Source organism: Equus caballus, chromosome 28 (genome assembly GCF_041296265.1).
Source record: "Equus caballus isolate H_3958 breed thoroughbred chromosome 28, TB-T2T, whole genome shotgun sequence".
Taxonomy (NCBI): Eukaryota; Metazoa; Chordata; class Mammalia; order Perissodactyla; family Equidae; genus Equus; species Equus caballus.
The window spans coordinates 13,595,615-13,622,436 of NC_091711.1; the positions used below are offsets into that span (position 1 = coordinate 13,595,615).

The following is a 26,822-nucleotide window of genomic DNA, read 5'->3' on the forward strand; positions in this document are numbered from 1 at the left end:
CACCTGGAAGAGTAAATGCACTAGTCAGGAGAATTTTGAAAAAATTAAAAAATAGTGATGAAGGGGGACTTTCCATTCAGATATCAGAATTATTAAAAATCTACAATAAGTAAAACTGTCTTATTGATGTATTAAGAGACAGTAGATAGAACAGTGAGTTCAGAAGCAGATCCATCATATGTAAAACTTTATTATATGATAAAAATGGAATTTAGATCAAAGGGGAAAAATATTGTCAAATAATGATGCTGGAACAGATAATAATTAAATGATACAAAATAATGTAGACCCCAATCTTAGTCTATGCCATATATAACAGATTGATTAAAAATATAAATGTAAAAGTAAAACCATAAAACAACTAAAAGAAAACATGGCTGAACATTCACCATCTTGCAATGCAAGAGGAATTCTTAAGTAAAATACCAAGGAAAAGAAATCACAAAATCAGATTTAAAAATTATAAGTTTCTATGTCTCAACCACCATAAAAAGGTCAAGTAACAAACCAGAAAAAAATATTTTCAATATATGACCGTCAATTCATTAATATTCTTCAAATGAAGAGCTCGTATGAGTCAATAAGGATCTAAGCAAAATGGACAAGTGAACACATGGACAAATAATTTTAAAAACTCCACAAATGTTCAATAAACCTGTGAAAGGATGTTCGAGCTCCATAGTAATCAAAGAAATACAGGTGAACACAAAGCATTTCATTTTTATTTTAAAAATGGTAGAGATGTATTTTTAAAAACAAGCATACTTTGTTTTATTGGCTTTGCCTTAGTGCATTTCACAGATACATATTGTATTTTTTACAAATTGAAGGTTTATGGCAGCCCTGCATCCAGCATGTCTACCAGCACCATTTTTCCAACAGCATTTAATCACTTTGCATCTCTGTGTCACATTTTAGTAGTTCTTGCAATATTTCAAACTTTCTCATTATTATTATACCAGCAAAGAGATTATGACTCTCTGAGGGCTCAGATGATGGTTAGCACTTTTTAGCAATAAAACATTTTTTAAATTAAGGTGTGTACATTGTTTTCTTAGACATAATGCTATTGTCCACTTAGTAGACTACAGTATAGGGAGTGACATCAGTGACATGACAGAGTGAGCTGTTCCCTTTATCTCTCTCCCTTTGAACTACAACTAAATGGACATTCATTGACCAAAGGAGCTTACCCACATAGCACAAAGGGACACCTGAGAGACCCATGCAGCTATACATCTGAAGGTGGATGGACTCGCTTCCTAGAAAGTGGCAGAGATAGGCGAGCACTCCCCTACACTTCCTCCGCATCCCTATGCACATGCCCAAATAACTTCCCAGCCAGCACAAGTGCCCATAGTACTGTTGCTGCCTTGAAAGTGGGATTGTAGTGTGGCGTGACTGTGGGAAGGGGTGGCAGCAGCCCAGAGCCTGCAAGCAAACACTATCCTGGTTGGTGGGAGAGCCCACCCTGCTGCTGTGGTCCCAACAAGTGGCCCAGGCTTGGACCCTGCAAAGAAGCCTGGCCCAACAAAGACAGCAGCTGGCATGACCATAAGAAGAGGCGGTGGCAGATAGACATGCACGCAAAAGCTTTCCCAACTGGCACAAGCACCCACAGTACCACTGTGGTCCCACAAGTGGGAACGCACCTGGGCCCAGAGGAAGACCTGAGCCTGCATATGAATGCTTTCCTGGCCAGTGGAACCCTCCACCATATCTGCACAACTTCCAGCAGATGGGGTGGTATCAGAAACACAGCTCCTGCTTCTCCCCAGTGGTTGCAGGTTGCGTCTGTGACCTGATACTACCACAAATGCCCTGGCAAAAGATTAGTTCATCAAACACCATGAGAAACTACAGCAACAATTCAGAGCAGGAGGAGAGTGATGAATCTCCAGAAACCAACCCTGAAGTCACTGAAATTTACAATCTAAATCAGAAATAAAAGCTTTCATAGATAAACAAAAGCTGAGGGAGTTCATCACCATTAGACCTCCCCTGCAAGAAATGATTAAGGATGCTCTCACACCTGAAAAAACACCACAAAGGTCTACAAAGCTTTGAGCAAGTAGATACATAGACACACAAAATAAGAAAACTGCAGCTCTCTTTCAGAACAGGGTAGCAAATACTTAATTATAACTTAAAAGATAAAGGGAAGGAAAGCATCAAAAGTAACTATAAACACTTCGACGTCACAAACTCACAAAACAAAATGGAATAATTTGTGACAATAATAACTCAGAAGGAGAAGAGGAAAGGGATGGAACCTGCTTGTGTTAATGGTGATAAGAGGCTATCAGAAAATGGAGTATCTAATACATGAGATCTTTTATACAAACCTTACAGTAACCACCAAGCAAACAATCAGAGCAGAGTCACAATTCATTAAAAAAGAGAAAACTGAAAACTCCAGAAAACATATCTCAGCTCTAAAGACAAACATAGGCTCAGAGTGAAGGGATGGAAGATGATTCTCCAAGCAAACAGCAAACAAAAGAAAGTAGGCATTGCCACACTTATATCAGACAATGCAGCCTTCAAGATAAAAAAGACAATAAGAGACAAGGAGGGGCAGTATCTAATGATAAGAGGGACATTTCACCAAGAGGACATAACACTTATAAATATATATGTACCCAAACACAGGAGCACCAAAGCATATAAAGCAACTATTAACAGACCTAAAGGGAGAAATTAACAGAAACACAATAATAGCAGGGGACCTCAATACCTCACTTCCATCAATGGATAGATCATCCCAACAGAAAGTCAATAATGAAATAGTGGATTTAAATGAAACATTTGATTAGACAGACTTCATAGATAAAAAGAGAGCATTCCATCCAAAAACAGCAGAATATACATTCTTCTCAAGTGCACATGGAACATTCTCAAAGATAGACCATATGTTGGGAAATAAGGCAAGTCTCAATAAATTTAAGAAGACTGAAATCATATAAAGCATCTTTTCCAACCAGAATGCTATGAAACTAGAAATCAACTACAAGAAAAATGCTGGGAAAGTCACAAATATGTGGAGACTAAACAGCGTGCTACTGAAGGACCATTGGATCAATGAAGAAATCAAAGGATGAATGGAAAAATACCTGGGGACAAATGAAAATCAAAATACAACATACCAACTCTTATGGGATGCAGCAAAAGTGGTTATAAGAGGGAAATTCATAGCAATACAGGCCCACCTCAATAAACAAGAAAAATATCAAATACGTATTCTTAAACTATACCTCACAGAACTAGAAAAAGAACAAATGAAGCCCAAAGTCAGTAGAAAGAAGGAAATAATAAAAATTATAGCAGAAATAAATGAAAGAGACTAAAAAATCAGTAGAAAGGATCATGAAACTAAGAGCTGGTTCTTTGAGAAGATAAATAAAATTGACAAACCTTTACCTGGAGTTACCAAGAAAAAAGAGAGAAGGCTCAAATACATAAAATTAGAAATGAAAGAGGAAAAATTACAATGGATACCACAGAAAATACAAAGGATTATAAGAGAATACTATGAAAAATTATATGCCCACAAATTGGATAACCTAGAAGAAATAAATAAATTCTCAGACTCATACAACCATCCAAAACTGAATCAAGAAGAAGTAGAGAATCTGAATACACCAATCACAAGTAAAGAGATTGAAACAGTAATCAAAAACCTCCCCCAAAAACAAAAGTCCAGGAGCAGATGGCTTCTCTAGAGAATTCTACCAAACATTCAAAGATTTAATACCTATCCTTCTTAAACTATTCCAAAAAATTGAAGAAGACTCAATGCTTCCTAACCCATTCTGTGAGGCTCTGATACCAAAACCGGGCAAGGACAGCACAAAGAAGGAAAATTACAGGCCCAAATTGCTAATGAACATAGATGCAAAATTCCTCAAAAAAATATTGTCAAATTGACTACAGCAATGCGTTAAAAGGATCATCTACCATGACCAAGTGGGATTTACACTACGCATGCAGGGATGGTTCAACATCCACAAATCAATCAATGTGATACACCACCTTAATAAAATGAGGAATGAAAATCATACGATCATCTCAATGGATGCAGAGAAAGGATCTCACAAGATCCAACATCCATTTGTGATAAAAACTCTCAATAAAATGGGTATAGAATGAAAGTACCTCAGCATATTAAAGGCCATATATGACAAACCAACAGGCAATATCATATTTAATGGGAAAAAACTAAAAGCCACTCCTATTCAACATAGAACTAGAGATTTTTGCCAGAGCAATTAGGCAAGAAAAAGCAACAAAAAAGGATCCAAACTGTAAAGCAAGAAATGAAACTTTTTCTGTTTGCAGATGACATGATTCTATACATAGAAAACCCTAAAGAATCCACTAGAAAACTATTAGAAATAATCAACAACTACAGCAAAGTTGCAGGGTGCAAAATCAACTTCAAAAAATCAATTGCATTTCTGTACACTAACAACAAAGTAGCAGAAAGACAAGTCAAGAATACAATCACATTTACAAACAAACAAAAAGAATAAAATATCTAGGAATAAATTTAACCAAAGAGGTGGAAGACCTATACACTGAAAACTATAAGACATTTTTGAAAGAAGTCGAAGAAGACATAAAGAAATCAAAAGACATTCATGCTCACGAACTGGAAGAATAAACATAGTTAAAATGTCCAGATTACCTAAAGCAATCTACAGATTCAGTGCAATCCCAGTCAGAATCCCAAAGACATTCTTAACAGAAAAGAATCCTAAATTTTATATGGAACAACAAAAAACCTCAAATAGCCCAAGAAATCCTGAGAAAAAAGAACAAAGCTGGAGGCATCGCAATCCTGGACTTAAAAATATACTACAAAGCTATAGTAACCAAAACAGCATGATACTGGTGCAAAAACAGACACACAGATCAATGTAACAGAATTGAAAGCCCAGAAATAAAACCACACATCTACGGTAAGTTAATCTTCGACAAAGGAGGCAAGAACATACAATGGAGAAAGGAAAGTCTCTTCAAAAAACAGTGTTGGAAAAACTAGACAGCCGCGTGCAAAAAAGTGAAAGTAGACCACTATCTTATGCCATACACAAAAATTAACTCAAAAATGGATTAAAGACTTGAATGTAACACCTGAAACCACAAAACTCCTAGAAGAAAATACAGGCAGTATGCTCTTGGACATCGGTCTTAGCAGCATCTTTTAGAATACCATGTCTACTAAGGCAAGGAGAACAAAAGAAAAAACTAGCAAATAGGAGTACATTAGACTAAAAAACTTCTGCAAGGCAAAGGAAACCATGAACAAAATGAAAAGACAACCCACCAACTGGGAGAAAATATTTGCAAATCATATATCTGACAAGAGGTTAATCTCCAAAATATATAAAGAACTCATACATACTGCTAATAATGTAACAAAAACTGGTACAATTTTTCTGTAGGGTGCTACTGTGTATATTGAATAAAGCCCCCATAGTGAATAATTTTACTTTCAGAGAAATTTACTAAGGACGTAACCAGATATGCACACATATAAGATATATATGCACACTATAAGGTACGTATGATATAACACAAAGCAAAAAAATCATTTCTTAGCTTTTGAGTCTTAAAATAGTCTTTTGAACATCACGGTATAGACTGTACATAGATGGGGAAACTATGTTTACTCTAACTAAACACAAAGAGCCTTCTCTCAACCGTCTAAAGATTCTCCACGTTGGGATTAGGGAGAAGCAAAGCAGAAGAAGGTTGTGATCAGACGTGATACGACCCTGATGAAGGAGAGAGTCTCCTTCCCTCCCAGCTGATCCCCAGGGCAGATGACATCACTCCTATTTTGCAGGATCCTATTTTATAGGACTTGCTTCCTGGGTAAAGCTCAGAGAAGAAACATATATGTTATGTGACAGATAGGGACTGATACAGAGACCTACCAGAGACCTGCCACAACACCTAAGAGTGGCACCAACGTGGCAGAGAAGACCAACCCAAATTGGTTGAGATTTCATTTTCACAAAAGAAAGGGACTGAAAATGAATATGAAATTGAGTTACAAAAAACAAAGCTGCATTTCAAGCACACTTCAATCATATCTTGAGATTCATAACTGCTACTATCATATAGATTTGGAGACTTAAGAGACTGTTCCATTCTCTCAGTTGCTGCAGGAAGGTGGTTGTGGACTGAGAAATAAAAGCCTTGAACTTAGCAAGGAGGCGGTCCTGGGTGGCCTGTTAGAGCATGACTTCAGTCATTTGTCAGAGTACCAGGCAGATACTGAGGGTTTAAGAAATGACCGTGGTGAGCCCTGGAGGTAACTTACATAACCGCTCCTTCACCAGGTCTGGACTAGAGAGAGAGCAGGGGCTATAAATAGCTGTTGGGCAGAATGAATTTTTATCTGTGGCTGAAGTCTAGGAAAACAGGCTTGTTCACTGATTAGTTCAATCTTTTAACTATTCATTCAATCATTGACTTGGTCACTCAATAGATGTTTATTAAGCATTTATTCTACTAGTAATGTTCTATTAAGTTCTTTGGAAGAACAGGAAGGACAGGGGGAAACTGACAACTTTGTGCAATATAAACCCCATTTTCAGTATGCTTGTAATTTCTTTGTAAATTGCCCCCAATGAATTGTTAATGTATGGAATTCTCCTTTAAAAGGAAAATGTGGTGATTTGGTTGTTCATACCTTTCTCTAATTTCTTTTTTAATATTAAAACTTAGGCTCTTATACGGTTCAATAACAATGGTTTGCCCGTTTTCTAGGACAGATGATTAGTCTCCAGACTTCTTTTTGGCTTTCGTTCTATTTGATTTCATTTAGTAGGGTTGGAAATTCTAGGCCAGACCTTTCGAGGCCCGTTATCCCAGTTTAGGCACTATGCCTGCAATTTAGAATTGCCACAGGAGGTCTGTGGTACTAATACACGGGGCCATCAGGCTCTCACCATAGTGAAGAGCTCAGGGATGTGGCTAGTGTGCCATACCCAGCCCCGCAGCACAATCGGGGTGACCCTCTCCCACCCCAGCTCTGCTCTCACCCATAGAGTTAGCAATGTATAAAAAGCAGACTCAGTGGTCTTTGAATCCAGAATTTTGGACAATGCTGGATTCTTTCAGGCTCACCAGAGTCATCAGTTTTCCCCGTTTGACTGTACCTCTCGCTCTGCCTTCCCCACCAGGGCACAGAACCATCTCAGGAGATCTGGGCAGAGTGTCATATTTCTCTTCTACTTGCAAAAATGCCTTGTTAAAATAACACAAATTACATGATTGAATAGTATAATAGAAACTAAGAGGTAACTCAGAGATTTGAAAAAACATGTTTGTAGATTGTATTATTTCAAACACTCCTTAACCTTGTTTTTAATTGTTTTCAGAAAAATATCTTAACTCTTGCCTTAAGGATTGTTCTGAGTGGCTCTCTTTTTCCACTGGCTTTGCTTACTCTATGAATACTGTCAAGAGCATATGTTTGTTTCCTTAACCTGTTATTTATCTTGGGAGTGCTTTTAGTCCCTTGGTATAACTTTTTAACAAGAATAACTTTTTAATAAGCAGTTTCTCTACTTCTTTCTTTCCGTTTGAAGGCAAGAACAAAAAGCAGACCACCTTCCCAAGGAAGTCTTGTTCCATGCATAAAAAGAGGCCAAACTATGTGCTCAGTTGGGGTATACATGTTCATGTGCAAACACTTGTTCATAGGTATTCCTGGAGCCCTGAAAGTTTATCATCTATTCCTACTTTCGCCGTGGTCTATTTCTCACTCTTAAGGAAAGCATGCCTTATTTCAAGCTAAATATTTAAAATATGTTTTGAAAATTAATAGATTATTTGTAAACAATTAAGTTTTTTCCATTAAAGCTGCATATATAAAAGCCCTCTCAGTTTAGGAATTTAGTCCTTTATAACAATTAATTCAGTTTGATCAGTCACTAAAAATTTTACAGTGCCAGCTTCTCACATAGGATGAAAACATGGCCCTGATGTGACTTCAGGAGACCTAGGAAGGCTTCCAACTTTAAACTGAAATCCCCTCCTGCATTTAAAACCTGAAATGCTATATTTTTAGATTTCATCCTCTGGCTTTAAGAGTTTTGTTGTACCTATTGCAATTTTAGGAAGTCATTAGCATGGATTAATTTAACAAGGCTTTCCAATAGACATCTGGTAAAAGTTGGATTTTACAAAGAAGGTGAGCGGCGATGAAGAAGGCATGGGGGTATTCTAGGTACCCAGGACATATTTAGACCGAAGAGAAGTGTGGTCCTGAAAAACAAAAGCCCCTAAAGAGAAAACTTGCCTACTCCACAGTTGTGCCTAGTCTGTCCATGAGCATTCACTGAAATGAGTTAAAATGCGCTAGGAAGAGTAGACATTCCCATCCTGAAAATACTTCTATCTTTCTCCTGCTAAATCTCTAGAAAATACACACACAAATCAATACAGGCAGGAGAGTTCAAATAGTTCTATTACCATTTCCAAATGCATAAATACAAGGTAATAAAATACTAAACTGATGTAAAACTGTGAGAACTGGATCTCCTATAATGTTAATATATGAAGGAGTATGTTTTCATTCAGGAGACAAGGGAAAAATAGCTCAGTAAAAAAACTGGAGGAATACTTTCACCGCACTTTCATGCAGTAGTAAAGTCTAGAAAGCTGTAAACTTGGTTAATTTGATGGAAATTTACAAAGCTGTCACTGATAAATGAACCACTTTTAAAACATGGCTGCATTTTTATCTTTCAATAGTTTCTCTATCTCCACACATTGTGGGATATCAAAATGGCTGCTATTTCTCAGTATGCTCAATTTGCTAGTTGATTCAGAATCTTCTCTAATAAGAGAGAATTTTGGATTGCACTGCATATATGAATTTGCTCACGACTTGTGCTCTCTCCCCAATGTGATAGAGACACTGGTTGTTAAATTTTGACCCTGGCTAGACCTTAGATGGAAGACATGCCTGCCCTGGGAAGGAATCTTGTTATCTGTGCATAATCAGTTGCCAAAAGGCCCATGCCTGGGTCTTTATGCTGGTCTTTCTCTGTGTGGATTTCATGGAGATAATCCTGACCCAGTTTACTGATAGATAAATTACTTAAACACTTTGTCGGATAATTGAGAGTTGGCTATACCTCTCAGTTATTCCAGGCACATCTACAACCAGGTTTATGCATAGGCTCTTAAAGGACATCAGTCATTCCTTTGGATTAAGGGCCAAGTGATGTTATCAGAGAGTAAGCGATATCAAGGGTATTGGGTTATGATATTTTAGCGCAGTTAAGTAGTTTAGAAACTCAGAACCTGTAGCTGTAACGACCCTTAGAGACAATGTCCTTTATCTTCTTCTGCTTTTTTTCCTGGTTTTTTTTTTTAGTCTTATTAACATCTATCACTATACATAGTTACAATATTTTTTTATGTGATGAGGACTTCTAAGATCTACTCTCTTAGCACCTTTCAAATATGCAATACAGTATTATTAACTACAGTCACCAAGCTGTACGTTACATCCCCATGACTTATTTATTTTATAACTGGAGATTTGTACCTTTCGTCCAAAGATTGGTTTTTGCGTGATGTGAAAGGATAGGAACTAATGACAAGGATAAGATCTGTCAACTCCTAGCTCTTTACGGTATGAGTGGCTAGAGAAGGAGAAGCATGAGGCTACATAAAGGGCTTATTATTAGTGGGTTATGATTCTCCACTTAGAAGTGGCCCAGTAAAGTCAAAGGCACACTTACTCCTTTTCCACAAAGGTAACAGTGATTGATCATTTTGTTCTTATGATAGTTTTGCTTTTAGTCCATTAATGTATTTTGATATTTTATTTTAAGAGTGTTCATGTCTATACATATAACTCTGTATGTGTGTGCACTCTTAGATCTATTGAGCATTTATTAATTGCAAGGCACTGCTAGCTGCTTTGTGTGCATTATATCTAATCCTCTTAACAACTTTGTAAGAAAGGTAATGGAGAGCCTGAGAAATTTGTCCTAGGTCCCCAGGTAGTCCATGGAACAGAAGGAACTGAACTGAGATCTATGTATTTCCAGAGACTAGGCACTTCCCTACCAATCCCATAGCCTTAGCCAAGATAATAAAGAGAAAGCAAATATCACATGAGTGGCTTTCCCTGTTCATGGTCTTCTAGACCAGCTGTTCTTAAACTTGGATGTACATAGGAATCAACTGAGCCACCTTTAAATATAGAGACCTAGGCTGTATCCCAGAATTGCCATATCAAGACCCGCAATGATATGACATGGAAATATGTGACTTTATAAAACTCTGATACAGCCAGCCAGTCCCTGATGTGCAGATTAGAGTCTGACATTGCTGTGGACTATAACAATGCTATCTTATGGATTTCCCTACGATGATACTCCAGGAAAGAGGGCTGGGTGGGTGAGAAAATCTTATAATTTTGCCTTGATGTAGCAGTATAGTCAGCATTTTTGATCATTAAAAAATTCCCTCTATTTATTGGGTGTTTAATTAATAATGGAATATCTTTACACAAGCTACAGCATTTATTCAGCAAAAATCCTTGGTGACTGTTTGATCCCTTCCTTTTCTCAAATATGTTAATTCCTGTTCTAAATGTATTATCTTTTGCTGAAGAAAAGTGGCAAGTGTATAAAAAGTATCACGTTTATCCCTTGGGAAAAAATATGCTAATACTCTCCCATAGTACTCTGTTCCTGCCTAAATGCTAATATCTATTTCAGTGCACTGTAATTTATCAGTTTACAATCATTCTGCTGTCACCAGACTGTCCAAGGGCAGGATGAGCCTTATTTATCTCTGTGCCCAGCATCTATTGTGTGCTGAATAAATACTTGTCAATGAAGAAACCATCTCTCTCTCTCTCTATTTTTTCTATTAGGCTAAGGAGGCCCAGTACTTCCTGGGTTTGAATTTGAGCTTCTTCACTTATCAGCTTTGTGAGCTCAGACAAGCAACTTAGTATCTCCAAGCCTCAATTTCCCTCTCTGTAAAATGGGTATCATAGAGTGTCTACTTTATAGGATCATTATGGGCATTAAATTTAACATAGACAAAGTACTTGGAAGAGCGTCCGACACTTAAAAAGGGATCAACAAATATTAGCTCTTTGTGGAACTATTTCCTCTGTGGTGATCTTGCTGTAGGACTTCAGATGCTTAAGGACAACAGCTACAACAGAGCACAATTTGTCTTTGAGTAGGTAAAAGTTTCCTTTCTATTATCCGAGAAGCAAAAGTTTGCTAAATAAATTAATAGTGTACAGAGTTTGTTGAAGAACCTTTAAAGCTACTTAGGTAAATCAACTCCTTCTAATCACCCTCAAGCAATTTGGAAGCATTATTTCCATATACACAATTGATATTCTAATTACAGGCGGTCATTATTTATTCATGAAAAACTGTTTCTCTCAGTCCCTCTGTAGTGTCACACTTTGTTAAGGAAAGGAAGAGCATGTGCAGATTCACTTGATAGGAGCATGGGTAATGTGAGTGAACTTGACAGGGGAAATCAGCAAATGACCAAACACTACAGAAGTGCAATGAGGTTAACAGGAAAAAAAAGAAGTGTATATAAGTATACATATTTTTATCCTGTGAGAGTAGTTATAAATATAAACATTTTCAAACCATGAAAGTGGAGAGTGCAGAGCATTAGCAGCAGACCCAAAGGGGCAGAAAACCTAAAGGGAGCAAAAACTTTGGAAAAAAATCAGTGCCAGAAATCACAAATCTAACATTTGATTGATCTTAGCCCACCTTTCATATCTGGAGACTAAAACTGGAACACAAATGCAGGTAGTACATCTCAGCTGCTTTATAGTAACTCCGTTCAACCCTCAACATTCTGGCACCAAAAGGAGGAAAAAATTTCCTAAGGGTAGTTGGGATGAAGATTAAACACACACACATACACACACAAATGCATACAAACACACAATAAATGCATATACACACTACACACTTATACACCCAATAAACACATACACATACACACATACACATACATACATGACCATCTTCAGGAGCACAAATGTGAGCACTAGAGATTTGAAAACAGGACAACGCTGTGTAGGAAAATATTCCTGGAAAATGAGATCTTTAAATCAGTCTGTTAATTTTAAGCGGTAAGTTTCACCCAAGAAGTCGAGATTACAGGGAACCCTTCCCAACCGTGATTCACACTGGTTTGTGCTTCTAAAATGCATGCTGTGCCTGCCTGCACTCTCCAAAGCCATGACATTCTATGACACTAAACCCCCGAGGAGCAGAGCCTCTTGCAAATGTTCAGAAGCAGGAATGTCGAAATTGCCATTCTCAATATTTGCTTCCAGGTCTGGTCTGGCATAAGGGAGGGGTGTGGCGGTGTGATAACCACCAACCCGCACATACCCACCAAGAACTACCTCCCCCATACTCACTACTCTTACAGCCCCACTGCAACAAGCAAATATCTCTCAGTCTCTATAATTTAGTGGGACTCTTTAACCAAATCATCAAACCAACCTTCAGTACAGCCCTGGTGACAGGCGGACAGGCCAGGGATTGGGTCAGGAGGATGGGGGTGTGAATAGTAGCCAAATCACTGATTAAGAGTGTGACTTTTAGAAAACGGCCTCTCCTCTTTGTGCCTCAGTTCTCAGATAGAGACATTTCCGGTTTTAGCACGGAAAGTCCCAGGAGATCCCTCAGTCCTGGGCAAACCCAGACAGTCGGTCATCCATTAAGAAGCAGAAAGCTGTTGCAAAGTGTAAAGCGTGCATAGTAGTGCCTGGTAAATGATATCTCTTCAATAAATATTCATTTTTGTTTTTTTTTTTAAATCTGCAGCCCTTATGGAGTTTGAATTTTCAGTGCCCATGATGGGAATCCATTTTCTCAAAGAAGGATGGGTCCCTTGAACACCAAAGGGCAGCGTGAGGAAGTGGAAGGGAAGAAGAGATCTGAGTTACGGGAAAGGTTTGAAGGAGTGGTTGGACGGCACCTGCATCATTTTTGCTCACTCTGCAGTTCTGCCAACACCCTAAAGGCAGCCCCAGGACCGTGGAGCATTATCCTTTTGCCACTGTGGATGGAATCCCAAAGATGGTGGAGCCCGGCTTAAAACGGCAGAGCTAGTTTAGAAGCAGTGCCCAGATTTAGGTGAGGGCTTTAAGTGCTGATGAACCAGTGCAGCTTCCCTGGACACTGGCTGGGATCCCCGAGGCCAAACACCAAAGCCCAACCTTGAGTCCCCATTGACTTTGACGGCTGGTAGGTTGTTTTCCTGATGGGGACAGGGCTACAACGGAAGGTTCTATGAAAGATTTTGCAACTTGGAAGAAGATTTAGCTCTAGAGGAGGCTTTGGGGAAATCTTCTTTTGCTAAGCGTGGCATACATTCTCCCATCTCTTCTTCCTACAGGACAGCATGGATTATGCTGCAATAACATCCAGATTCTGTCAACCAGAATAGTTCTTTTTTCCCTTCAGTATCTTACTCTAGTGATCTCACAGAGACCATGGTTTCTAAGGAGTGTCAGAGAGACAACAACAGGTTCCTGAAATTATTCAACCAAACCCTTCAAAGAATACACTTTATTATTTAACCTGGTTTAGAATCCTAGACACCCAGGCAATTAATATAAAGCATAGGGGAGAAACACAACAAATCTAGGCAGAAGTTGTCTGAGTCTGGAGCTGTCAAATGTTTTTCCCGTGAAGTGTAAAGCAGCGGGGACATTTATGTTGCTGTGTACCATGAATAATAAAACATTAATAATAGCTGTAACATTTATTTAATTGCAGAGACTCAACATTACAGATGCCTTCTTGTAGGAGAAGCAGTGAAAATTTAAAGGATATTTCAGGTTAACTGCCCAGTGTCTCTCTGTCTCTGCTTATAAACGTCCTTCCCAATTAAATGTACACCCACAGAATATTCTTTGGATTTGTCACCAGAGTCTTATATTAAGATTTTTCAGACAGGTCCACAAAATAGATTGTACTTATTTTAAATGCTCTAACCGGCTCTAACCTCTGATGATTCTTTCACCCCTCCTCTCTGGTTCCTGCTCCCACTAGCCGTGCAGCCACCCAAACCAGACCCCTGGGACATCTTTAACTGCCCCCCTCAACCCCCATGCAATTAACCAGTGATACTGGTTGATATGTATTCCCCCCATTTACCATCTCATCTCATACTCTTCTCCTCTTATTTCTCAGGATTTCTTGACTGGATTTTAAAATATCCTCTAGCTTCTCTATTGCCTAAACTCTTCTCCAGATTCTAGCCTGAGTCCCCTGGTCTTCCTACGTCCTTGCTTAGACTCTAGTGACGAGCAGACAGAAGCACAGCTCTGGGAGACCCTGTCCTTGAGGACACAGGCTGTACTACATTGCTTCTTTCTCTCCAGGACCCAGCACAGTGCACAGTACTCCCCCAGAGCTTCCTTAACTAATCTGGGGAGAGCTGGCTTTGAAGCTTAGGCCCAAAGACTACCAGCTGTATGGTTTAGGGCAAGTGATTTCATTTCCCTGAGTGTCAGTTCCCACACATGCAAAACGGGGTGAATGGCATTTCCTTCAAAGATGTCATTTAAGATTTAATGAACAACTCATGTGAAGTGCCAATACTAGACCTGGCCCGCGGAATGCACCCAATAAATGTGGGTTTGCTTACCCCATGGGTATTTCCCCATTTTCTAGAAGTGAAAGTAAAAATGTCCCATAGCACGCAAAGCTCTTCCCTCAAGCAGACAGTCCAACTCTACTTTGTGATATTCATCTTCAGTATGTGAGCAACAGCACAGCTTTGGTTTTACCACGTTTCATGTTCCCATAATCTCTCAGTTTATTCCCTCAGCCTGGAATCTCCTTCCTCCATTCTCCTGTCCTAGGAAAACTCCATCCACCATCCAAACAGCACTTCTCTACCTCGTCATTTTCTTGCTCAAAATAAAGTAGAAACACCTTACAGTTGCCTATATGGACCTTCACTGTCCACTCTCAGCTGGCCTCTCCAACTTCACCTTCTAAGACGCCCCCACCATTCATACCCCAAATCCCACTGGATTTTTTTCGTGTTGTACATGCTTAATTCACTCCTGCCAGAATTTTGTAGGACTAGCTACCTCTCATAAAGTTCTCAGGTAAAAGATGCTCAACTTTACTGTTAAGATGCAGATTTAATCCAGAATGGGATAACAATTATTCACTTACTTAAAAAAATTGTAATGTATTCCAAGGATGTGGTGAAATTTATATTCTCATACAACGTGGAAGTATAAACTGGAGGTCAATTCAGCAGTGTCTATTAAAATAAAGCATGCCCATGTCCCTAACCCGGCTTGCACATATCAGTACTCACCCTAGAAAAACAGTCATTCATATACATAAAAATTTTCATTGAAGCAGGGTTCACAATAACAAAACAAAACAAAACAAAACGAAAAACCAAATTGGTAACAAGCGAAATGTCCATCAATAGGGAAATGGTTAAATCAACTGAGGTACCACATAACATGGAGGACTATACAGCAGATTGAAAAACATAAGGATGTACTGACAAGGCAAGATATCTACGACGTCCTTCTAACTGAGAAGACAGGTCATGACTAATAAGTACATACAAAAATATCAGTGTAGTTTTAAAACTTACTTATACTAGTAATGATAATAATAACTAACTTTCATTGAGTGTTTCCTCTCAGATATTGTTCTAAGTGCTTTAACTTTATCAAAATAGTTTCTCTTCCTAACAACCTGGTGATGTGTGTAATATTATCATCCCAATTTAATATACAGGGAAACTGAGGCACAGTAATGGGCACACCCTTAAGGGCAATGAATCTGTCTCCAAGTCTGGCCTCTTAATCACTGCTCTGCATGGTCTCATATGTTTATATCTAAAAATAAATTTAAAAAGTAGTTGAATAAATGTGTATGTGTGTGTAGTTGAATGCAAGGAGAAACGTTCAAGTAAATACCCACTATCAAAGCGTTTCTTCATGGAAGGAGAGGAAGAAACTGGAAAGGAGTGTGGGAGAGGGAAGTGGTTAGAAGGACTTCTTTTTAAGTCTGATTTCAGTCTTTTCACACTGAATTATTTGGACATTTTCTAAGGACGCATTCACATATTTCCTGTATAATTTGTTTTAATACAATAGCCCAGTATCATCATGAGGAAAATGAGAGGGAAAGTCATTCTAGAACAAAGTGAATAACATACGACAAAAGGTAATTTTGTTTAAAAAGCGCTCTGAGGCACAGCTTTTGAAGTAATATGAGAAAAAATAAATTATGACTGTAATTGCCTGGGTAATTTAGGTGAAATGAAGAGATTTTAGCTGCATTACCTCAGAAATTACGGATGTTGAAGTGTGGTCCGTGGGAGCTTCAAAACCCCATTTGTAAGGGAATGCCAGGACATTCCATGTGAACAGTCACGACTGAGTGCTTTTTCTCCTCATACCGTTAATTTGCTGAAACCTGAGTTTTTCTTTCCTTCATTTCCCCTCAGTTGTTTATTCGTCTGTGCTAACATTTCAGTTGTAGGGCCTTGGAGAACATTCATGTTTAAGCAGGAAGGCCGTAAATCCAGGTTTTCAGGGAATAATGTTTGACTGAGAAATGGTGAGGAAGAATCATGGACTACAGTAGGTTTAAATGTTTGCTTTTCATCCAATGGCTCCTGAGATGAAAAGCTGCAGTGTTTTGGAGCTTGATAGATGTAAGCTCCCAGAGAGAGTTACAAATCAGTCGACCTAGGAATTTTTTTGAAAATGAAAAGAGTTGGTTGTATATTTCTTCTTTGGTACAATTATTAACAATCGCCCCCTTCTTTCCCCCAAATAACAATGTGTTGTAACAAAGAAACACAGCTCTTTCCTACATAACAGATTCGTAGTGAGATCTGTTTCTTCTCTCACTAAATGTTAAGTCCTACCTACGCCTGGTCACCCTGCCTCTTATTCTGGTCCCTCTAAATGACTCAATATTGTAGTCACAGAAATCATTCCTTTTTTTTTTTTATTGAGTTAATGATAGGTTACAATCTTGTGAAATTTCAGTTGTACATTAATGTTTGTCAGTCATGTTGTAGGTGCACCACCTCACCCTTTGTGCCCACCCCCCACCCCACCTTTCCCCTGGTATCCACTAAACTGTTCTTAGTCCACATTTTTAAATTCCTCATATGAGTGGAGTCATACACAGATGATCCTTCTCTAACTGGCTTGTTTCACTTAACATAATTCCCTCAAGGTCCATCCATGTTATTGCAAATGGAATGATTTTGTTCTGTTTTGCAGCTGAATAGTATTCCATTGTATATATGTACCACATCTTCTTTATCCAATCATCTGTTGATGGGCACTTAGGTTGCTTCCATGTCTTGGCTATTGTAAATAATGCTGCAATGAACATTGGGGTGGACAGGACTTTTGGAATTGCTGACTTCAAGCTCTTTGGATAAATACCCAGTAGTGGGATGGCTGGATTGTATGGTAGTTCTATTTTTAATTTTTTGAGGAATCTCCATGCTGTTTTCCACAGTGACTGCATCAGTTTGCATTCCCACCAGGAGTGTATGAGGGTTCCTTTTTCTCCACAACCTCTCCAACATTTGTTACTATTAGTTTTAGATATTTCTGTCATTCTAATGGGTGTAAGGTGATATCTTAGTGTAGTTTTGATTTGCATTTCCCTGATGATCAGCGATGATAAGCATCTTTTCATGTGCCTATTGGCCATTCGTATATCTTCTTTGGAGAAATGTCTGTTCATGTCTTCAGTCCACTTTTTGATTGGGTTGTTTGATTTTTTGTTGTTGAGTTGTGAGAGTTCTTTATATATTATGGATATTATTAAGCCTTTGTCAGATATATGACTTGCAAAGATTGTTTCCCAGTTAGTGGGTTGTTTTTTTGTTTCAATCCTGTTTTCATTTGCCTTGAAGAAGCTCTTTAGTCTGATGAAGTCCCGTTTGTTTATTCTTTCTATTGCTTCCCTTCTCTGAGAGGGCATGGTGTCCAAAAAGATCCTTTTAATACTGATGTCAAAGAGTGTACTGCCTGCGTTTTCTTCTAGAAGCCTTATGGTTTGAGGTCTCACCTTTAGGTCTTTGATCCATTTTGAGTTTATTTTGGTGAATGGTGAAAAAGAATGGTCAATTTTCATTCTTTTACATGTGGCTTTCCAGTTTTCCCAGCACCATTTGTTGAAAAGACTTTCTTTTCTCCATTGTATGCCCTCAGCTCCTTTGTCGAAGATAAGCTGTCCATAGATGTGTGGTTTTATTTCTGGGCTTTCAATTCTGTTCCATTGATCTGTGCACCTGTTTTTGTACCAGTACCATGCTGTTTTGATTACTGTAGCTTTGTAGTATGTTTTGAAGTCAGGGATTGTGATGCCTCCCATTTTGTTCTTTTTCCTCAGGATTGCTTTAGCAATTCGGGGTCTTTTGTTGCCCCATATGAATTTTAGGATTCTTTGTTCTAATTCTGTAAAGAATGTCATTGAGATTCTGATTGGGATGGCATTGAATCTGTAGATTGCTTTAGGTAGAACGGATATTTTAACTATGTTTATTCTTCCAATCCATGTACATGGAATGTCTTTCCATCTCCTTATGTCGTCATCCAATTCTCTCAGAAAGGCCTTGTAATTTTCATTATATAGGTCCTTCACTTCCTTAGTTAAATTTACCCCAAGGTATTTTATTCCTTTTGTTGCAATTGTGAATGGTATTGTGTTCTTGAGTTCTTTTTCTGTTAGTTCATTATTGGAGTATAGAAATGCTACTCATTTATGCAAATTGATTTTGTACCCTGCAACTTTGTTGTAGTTGTTGATTACTTTTAAGAGTCTTCCAATGGATTCTTTGGGGTTTTCTCTATATAAGATCATGTCGTCTGCAAACAGCAAGAGTTTCACTTCTTCCCTCCCTATTTGGATTCCTTTTATTCCTTTTTCTTGCCTGATTGCTCTGGCCAGGACCTCCAGTACTATGTTGAATAAGAGTGGTGAAAGACGGCATCCTTGTCTTGTTCCTGTTTTCAGGAGAATGGCATTCAGTTTTTGCCCATTGAGTATGATGTTGGCTATGGGTTTGTCATATATGGCCTTTATTATGTTGAGGTAGTTTCCTCCTATGCCCATTTTGTTCAGAGTTTTTATCATAAATGGCTGTTGGATCTTGTCAAATGCCTTCTCTGCATCTATTGAGATGATCATGTGGTTTTTATTCCTCAGTTTGTTGATGTGGTGTATCACATTGATTGATTTGCAGATCTTGAACCATCCCTGTGTCCCTGGTATGGATCCCACCTGATCATGATATATGATCCTTTTGATGAATTGCTGAATTCTGGTTGCCAAAATTTTGTTTAGAATTTTTGCATCTATGTTCATCAGTGATATTGGCATGTAGTTCTCTTTTTTCATGGTGTCCTTGTCAGGTTTTGGTATCAGCGTGATGTTGGCCTCATAGAATGTGTTAGGAAGTGTTCCATCTTCCCTAATTTTTTGGAATAGCTTGAAAAGGATAGGTATTAAATCCTCTCTGAAAGTTTGGTAGAATTCCCCAGGAAAGCCATCTGGTCCTGGGGTTTTATTCTTTGGGATGTTTTTGATTGCTGTTTCAATCTCTTTCCTTGTGATTGGTCTGTTCAAATTGTCTGCCTCTTCTTGAATGAGCTTTGGGAGATTGTAGGAGTCCAAGAATTTATCCATTTCCTCTAGGTTATCCATTCTGTTGGCATATAGTTTTTCGTAGTATTCTCTTATAATCCATTGTATTTCTGCAGAGTCTGTTGTTATTTCTCCTCTTTCATTTCTGATTTTGTTTATTTGAGCTTTCTCCCTTTTTTTCTTTGTAAGTCTGTCTAGGGGTTTGTCAATTTTATTGATCTTCTCAAAAAACCAGCTCTTTGTTTCATTGATCCTTTCTACTGTCTTTTTCATTTCAATAGTATTTATTTCTGCTCTGATTTTTATTGTTTCTCTCCTGCTGACTTTGGGCTTTATTTGTTCTTTTTTCTCTAGTTCAGTTAGGTGTGCTTTAAGGTTGCTTATTTGGGATTTTTCTTGTTTGTTAAGATATGCCTGTATTGTGATGAATTTTCCTCTTAATACAGCTTTTGCTGTATCCCATATGAGTTGGTATGGCATGCTATCATTTTCATTTGTTTCCAGGTATTTTAGGATTTCTTCTTTAATTTCTTCAATGATGCATTGCTTGTTCAGTAGTGTGTTGTTTAGTCTCCACATCTTTGTGCCTTTCTCAGCTTTTTTCTTGTAATTAATTTCTAGCCTTATAGCCTTATGATCGGAGAAGATGCTTATTATTATTTCAATTTTATTAAATTTGTAGAGGCTTGCCTTGTTTCCCAACATATGGTCTATCCTTGAGAATGTTCCATGTGCACTTGAGAAGAATGTGTATTCAGTTCTTTTAGGGCAAAGTGATCTATATATGTCTATTAAGTCCAATTGTTTTAATTTTTCATTTAGCTCCATTATTTCCTTGTTGATTTTCTGTCTGGATGATCTGTCCATTGATGTGAGTGGGGTGTTGAGGTCCCCTACTATTATTGTGTTGTTTTTAACATCTTCCTTTAGGTCTGTTAATAGTTGCTTTATGAATCTTGGTGCTCCTGTGTTGGGTGCATAGATATTTATAAGCGTTATTTCTTCTTGATGAAGTGTCCCTTTGATCATTATATATTGTCCCTCTGTGTCTCTCTTTACCTGTCTTATTTTGAAATCCACTTTCTCTGATATAAGAATTGCAACACCTGCCTTTTTTTTCTTGCTATTAGCTTGAAGTATTGTCCTCCACCCCTTCACCCTGAGCCTGTGTTTGTCCTTGGGGCTGAGGTGTGTTTCTTGGAGGCAACAAATTGTTGGATCTTGTTCTTTAATCCATTTGCCACTCTGTGTCTTTTTATTGGAGAGTTCAATCCATTTACATTGAGAGTGATTATTGATGCATGTGGACTTAATGCTGTCAATCTGTTGCTCATTATCTTGTTTTCCTGTGTTTCTTTTCCTGTGTGCTTTAGCCTACCCATTTAATACTGCAATTTCTTATGCTGGGTTTCTTAGATTTTTCCTTATTTATGATTTGCAACTGTTCTGTATTTTATTTTAGTGTCTACCCTCAAGTTTGTATTTAGAATCTCGTGTATAATATAGTCTATTCTCTGGTGGTCTCTTACTTACTTGGCCAATACTGATTTAGACCCTTTGCTCTTCCCCTCCTAAATAATTATTTTCATTTCACAGAAATCATTCTAAAATGCAAATCTGATCATGTCAGATTGCTTAGAATCTTCCGAGTCCCCATATTGCTCAGAAACAGCCCAGAGTCTTCAGCCCAGTGTGTTTCATGATGGTCTGGCTTCTGCTTATATTTTCAGCCTCATCTGCCAACTCTCAAGGTTCCCAAAAGAACTTGAATTTTCTCGAGTGTCTGGACTCTTCCATGTGTGGTTTCCTCTGAGGTGGCTCTCTCACCCTCCTCGCTGCCTCCCTTCATCTACCCAGTACCTACGTGCCTCTGAGTTTCCTCCACAGGAGGCACCATCTCTGGCTCTCCAATGCGTGGGTTAGATGCCCCTTCCAAGTTCTCCCATGGAACCCCACACTTAGCATTATTTATAAAATAACCTAAGTTGCAAGGATGACCTTCTTCCCCACCTATTTCTTCTCCACGCCTACAAGCATGAAGTCAGGGGGATTTTCTTTATTTTTTTATTTCACCAGTGATTTTTTTTATTTCACCAGGCCCAATAACATGTTGCCAAAGGAATGAATGAATAAATATCTAAGTTTTATGGATTGGTTAATGTTCATCATCAAATTTGTAACTTAAAACTAGGGAGTCTTTTCTCTAAGAAAAAAATAACGATTTCTTATTTAAAACAATGGCTGCTGCCTTAATTTTGAACTAGTAACAATGATAACAACTAACATTTGTTTAGCACTTACTGTGTGTCAGGAACTTTGTTATGCCATTTAGAAACCACTAATAGTAGTCACTATTATTATCCTCTCTTAGCAAGGAGGAAACTAAGGTTCAGAGAAGTTACCAAACTACCTCTCAAACTCCATAAATTACATTGATTTATTTATGCCTTAGAGGGATTTAATGAGAATTAAACGGCTCAGAGCAGTTAGAGTGTTTAGCAGGTGCCTGGCCTGTAAGCTCTCAAAGGAAGACTCTCTCTGTTATTTTTGTTACCAGTTTCGTTACTACACCAGGGGGTGTCTGCTTTATTTCTAAACCAAATATCTGGGAATTTTTAAATTACCATTTTAATGTAGTGGCATAGGTAGAGAGTAGAAGATACATTTTTAAAAAGTTGCATTTTTTTAATTAGCAAAAACTTTAAAAATAATAAAAATAAATATGTGAGCTGCTATCACTGAACTCATCTCTAGCTTCCTTGTTGCTTCTCCAACATGCCAGTGCTCTCCCATCTTAGGGACTTTGCACTGACTCTTTCCTCTGGATGGAATGCTCTTCAGCAGACACTTGGATGGCTCACCCCCATCTCCTTTAACCCTCTCCTCAAATAGCACCTTCTCACTGAGGCTACCTGACCGCCCAGTACCACGCTTTCCCTCCCCATCCTCCTTTCACACTATACTGATTTCTTTTTTTTTTTCCCTTAGTACTTGACACCATCTAACATTACATATATTTACTTATTCATTTTGTGTATTGCTTATCCGCCCTACTGGAATGTAAACTTCATGAAGGTAAGGATTTTTCATTTTTTTGTCACCGAAGAATCCTGACTGGCTTGAATAGTGTCTGATGCACTATAGATGCTCAATCAATACTTTTTGAATGAATGAAAGAATGAATATTAAGACTAGACCCAGGCAATGTTATACAACCCTGTTTGGCCACATATGTGCTCTAGATTCACAGGGCATTTATGCATATTTTGTCAACTTATTGCTCTATTTAATATCTTTCAAACTAAGAGCTTGGTGGAATAACTGAACAGCTAATCTATTAGAGAAAGTAGATGACCATGGTTAGGTCAGATAGAGTAACACAACAAAGATAGTTAACGTTAAAAGTTTGACTCAGGTCTGCACATTCCTATCAATAATTAAAAGTGCATCAGAGGTAATTTTAATAAATATATTTGATTTGTTTTATTCACAGAATAATCAAATATGCCTGCTAAAAGTTGCACAGAATTAAATTCTTGGTCATTTTCTGAAAAAGTAAATAAATCTATTAGAGGCCAAGCAGGTTAAAAGTGATTGGGCTTCTTTGTGGAACATTCTAAATATGTGCAAAATTACATTTAATAAAACTGGAGGAAAGCGTATTTTTAACATCTATAAATGTAGAGGCCATAAAATGATGTGTGATCTGATAACTGGCATCATACAGCTTTGCATCGTCCCTCCTGCCAACTTCATCTAACGAAATAGGACCCATGTGGAATGATGTGTGCAGTGGGTTCCCTCGGTAATGAGCTCTGTCTAAATTGCTATAGCTTGGGCGGCGATATTTAAAGTTGCTCCTTACATTGCTTAAGAATGAAAAGCAACATAATAATGATCATTTAAAAAAACCTGAAGAAATTTAAACAGATAATGGACACAAAAATAAAAAGAATTCCAAGATTAACAGTTGTCCCCCTCCTAGCCTGGTGGGCAGCCTCATTTCAGACCCACTGTAAAAATCACTAACTCTTAGGTTCCCTGTAGACTTCAGTTACAGATTTTACTGGGTGGTCAAATGGATACTGTGCCTTCTAGACGTAGGCAGAAGAGAAAAGTGGTGAGGCTGTAGCGTATTTCTATTTATGACATATTGGCACAATATTTCTACAAATCACTCAAAGCTAAAGCTAAAGCCAATTATGAGTAATGCAGCCGTTTCTGTTTATGAAAAACAACTTGATGTTTCTAGGAGAATTAGATAAAAGTAAGCTCCTTTAGAACATGATCTATGTTTTGTTTCAATGGTCCCTTTCCCAGTTCCAGGCACAGGGCACATGGTTAATAATTCTTTTTTGACAGTCTGATTGAAGCCTTTAAAATGATATTCTTAAAATACCGTTTCCCTGTAGAGACAGAGTCAATAATGGTGAGCTGTCCATCTCTCTGCCTTCATCATCCATGGTAATTAAAGTCAACTGCAGGCTCCTCCTCACAAATCCTTCAACTCAGACACAAGCCTTGGATGAAGTCTCTTTTCCAGAATGGTCCTCATTTGTGGAATTCCCTGCATGCTGAGTTTTGGTGGAAGTCCACTCTATTCACATACACCATACAGTGTAAAAGGCATGCATTTAGATTTTAATCGTGCAGCTACTATTTGGTTTGTATCATTCCCTGTGAAATTGGACCACTTCAGTTGAAGATAATGGTTCTCAACCAGGCATGGTTTCACTCCCTCAGAGCACAGTTGGCAACGTCTGGAGATATTTTTGATGGTCACCATTGCCAGGGATTCTCCTGAATAGCCTACAATGCAGAGAGCAGCCTCCCCAACAAAGAATTATCCAGTTCCATATATGAACTATTCCAATGTTGAGAAACTTTGGTTAAACAAAAGTAATTTAGTGAAAAGTTTACATAGTACAATTTTTAAAAAATAAAGTTTTCTACTTTGAAATTCTGTCAGTTTGCTAGAACTCAGTTAACTCATTTTACATTACCATCCTTCAAAGGTAAAACTAAATTAAAACTTATGCCCTTCTGCAAAACTGGATGAGATTGTTCTAGTTTGTATACTTTCACATGGATGACTCACAAACATCGCACATTGCTGAGGAGTGAGCTCATTTTCTCAACTGAACCATCTTTCCTTCTGTATCAACAGGAGGCAGGATCCATGCCAGAAACTGGGGACTTCCTTGGTAATTCCCTCTCCTTTATTTCTCACATCAAATCAATCAGCAGGTCTTGCTTATAGTACCATTACCTCCAAAACAGCTTTCAAATCTCTTCCTTTCTCTCCATCCTAATACTCTTCTTGCAATTAAGACCTTTATCATGTCTCTCCAGAACTCCTAAGAGTTTCCTAATTGATCTCCCCACCTCCCGTTTTTCCTCCCTCTTTCACATACTCCCACTTTCATTTCCTACCACTTTCAAACAGTAAGTCTAGGCTTTTATTGTGGCTTACAGGGCCCACTCTGACACGGCCCCTGCCCATCCCTCCAACCCACACTTGACCTTACCCTTTAGCTGTGAACATCTTGCAGTTTCTTGTATGTCTGTGCATATGTAGTCCCCTCTGCTTGGAGTAACCCTCCATCAACCACTCACTCTGACATTTCTGCAGATAACTACTGTTTATCCTTTAAGATACTACTTATATATCATCTCCTCTGCAAAGTCAGAAGGTATTGTTGTTTGTTTTCAATTCTGAATTATCTGCCAACACTGTCCACATTCCCCAATGGCAAAAACTGACTGGAGCTGTGACGGAGTGTTTCCTCTCTAGATTGCCACAGCTCCCACTTGTCATCTCTGCTCATTTATATGATCTCCTCTTGGACCCCATTATAGTCAAATTCATCACTTCTACTTCAAGGAGATCCCTTTGCAAAACAAAATCTAATACAGCATCATGTTCCCGTGGCTTTCAGAAGTAGAAGATCAGAGACTGTCTAGAATTCTCAACTTTTCTAATATCACATTTTACTAGGTTTCTGAATATGTAATGACTACTGCATATGTGGTGATGAGTTCAGAATGAGAAAGCTGAGTTGAGATGCGGGTGTTGAATGATAAGCTAGGTGCAGGCTGATGCTTGGAGATCAAATCTTGTGCACACCAGCCTTGCAGCGATTTGAATTCAGGCTCCATCTAAAACATAGTTACAACATATGCAGACTTTAACTCTAAGATGTAAAGTCTTATACCTTGGTTCGTATTCAAAGTTACATTCCTAAGTCTTAAGCTATGCTATATTTGCCTAGTTGTTGGGGATAATAGGCATACCCATCAACAGAAACATGACTTCTCCTGAGAAGGGTCTAGGTGTCAATGAAAGGCTGTAATTTAGTTTATGTTTCTGAGTAAGTTTCGCAGTGATAAAATTACGAACTAATGATTCTGTATCTATGAGACAACAGAGAGCAAACCAGGGAGGGAAGGCCTTGGTTCAACATAACACACTTTGCAACTTCATTAAAATGGGCCACACCCCACGGTTGAACCTAGAAAGGTGAGGTTCTGGCACCACAACTGCCAAGACTCTCTCACTGCATTTCCCATATCTGAGACTGAGCAACTAACATATGAGTTAAGAGTTTGGACATCTCACGTGAACATCCCAGTAATCACACTTAGCTTATGATATGTTATTTGATTCCCATCTGTATCAGTGTCATCTTTCTTTGAGAATATAATCAAGAACAAGACGAGATCAAAATTCATTAAAGAAAACTGTATAAACTCAGAGACTTAACTTGGTTTGCATTTCATTAGCTATAGCCATGGAGCTGTGGTGTATTAACAACATTCTAACTTTTCTTTAGGCTGGTGCCAGCAGTCTACAGACCAACATTTAATAAGTTAAAAGAATGTTCCTTCTCAAGCAAGTAGAGCTTAAATTGAATCATAAAGCATAGATCTTAGGAAATAGAAATCGGCTTCTCCACTGATGGTTAAAACAATAACTGGTAATTGGGTTTGGTGAGTCCCACAAAGCACAAATGATACCAGAACTTGACCTAGCACCTAATTTGAAGACAAACATTGTATCCCTTTGAGATGAACCACCTATTTCTCAGCCAACAAGGAAGGATGATTATTCTACTTATG

The 26,822-nt window shown here is 38.2% G+C and overlaps 1 protein-coding gene across 5 annotated transcripts in view; it reads right to left on the reverse strand.

Moving 5' to 3' along the window:
- LIN7A (lin-7 homolog A, crumbs cell polarity complex component) overlaps nt 1-26,822 on the reverse strand; it is a 134,992-nt gene that overhangs the window by 12,625 nt on the left and 95,545 nt on the right. The gene's annotated exons all lie outside the window — the stretch shown is intronic.